The 1,206-nt window shown below is 38.3% G+C and overlaps 1 non-coding gene across 1 annotated transcript; it reads right to left on the minus strand.

Moving 5' to 3' along the window:
• Window positions 1–374: 374 nt before the first annotated feature.
• Window positions 375–456, minus strand: TRNAS-CGA. Its single transcript has one exon. It is a non-coding gene; the product is annotated as a tRNA-Ser (tRNA).
• Window positions 457–1,206: the final 750 nt, after the last annotated feature.

Raw genomic sequence — 1,206 nt, forward strand, 5'->3', positions numbered from 1 at the left:
TCTCTCTCTCTCCCTCTCTCTGTCTGTTTCCCTGTCCCCTCTGTCTCTTTCTCTTATTCTCTCTCTCTCTCTCTTTGTCTTTCTCTCTCAATCAATTCTCTTGCATCTTTTTCTTCTAATTAACCACCCCCACCCAAAACCCATAGCCTACTGATTTCTCACTAGTGCATCAGAGTTAGATTGGAAAAAAGAAGGGGAAAAAAACCAGAAGAAATATATAATTAAAGCAAATATTTGGGCTCCGGTATATGAAAAAAAAATTATAAGATCCAGCAGAAACACTTTCTAAATGCAGTTGCGAGCGCCATAAAACCTCTACAAAAACCACACACACAAAAAATGAAACACTTCTCAAACTAGTAACAAAAAATAAGCGTTGCCGGCAGGATTCGAACCTGCGCGGGAAAATCCCAATGGATTTCGAGTCCATCGCCTTAACCACTCGGCCACGACAACTTGCTGACTGTCACTTGTCAACAATGTCATTGAAATCCAATGATTTATTGTTCGCGAAACAAAACTCAGAAAGACGCAACATGACCGTCAACACTCTCAGATCTTCTGGGATTGGTTCCTACAGGTACACAGTCATAGTAGAAGTAGCCTGCTTTCTTCATCTTCTGCACCGTGTCGAAGGAAAAAATAAAGCATTTACAAACATGACACAGCTGCCCTACAATTACAGCTAAAATTACAAAGTTGTATCTGCTTTGTACCTAGTTTGGAGGAAATTGACGTTGAAAATTTTGAGTTTCATAACTTGACAGCCTTTCCTGAATGCAGTTCTTTGAATATCCTGATAACGTCTCCGAATTATCATAAGATTTTGATGGAGCAGAAAAAAGTATTTGGTTTCTGACCTCATGGTCTGAGTAACTCAAAACGGCCAAAAATGTCAGAAAGATTTTTTTAAATCCTAAAGTAGCAATACGCTTGACGCTTGTATACTTCATAATACTTCAGTTAGAATTGTCCAAGTCGATCACCCATTGGCAAGTAGGAGAGTGGAACAAACTGATCCCTTCTGATGCCTCAATCATAAGTTGTCCCAGGTTTGGGACTGCCGTAAGGCCGATTAAAACTTTATAGGTTTTGTTTATTTGTTTGTTTGTTTGTTTGTTTGTTTGTTGTTTTGTTGGTTTTTTGTTTTGTTTTGTTTTTGTTTTCTGGGAGTTTTTGTTGTTGTTGTTGTTTGTTTGTTTTGTG

The sequence above is a fragment of the Aplysia californica genome, unplaced genomic scaffold (genome assembly GCF_000002075.1).
Source record: "Aplysia californica isolate F4 #8 unplaced genomic scaffold, AplCal3.0 scaffold00114, whole genome shotgun sequence".
In the NCBI taxonomy this organism is placed as follows: Eukaryota; Metazoa; Mollusca; class Gastropoda; order Aplysiida; family Aplysiidae; genus Aplysia; species Aplysia californica.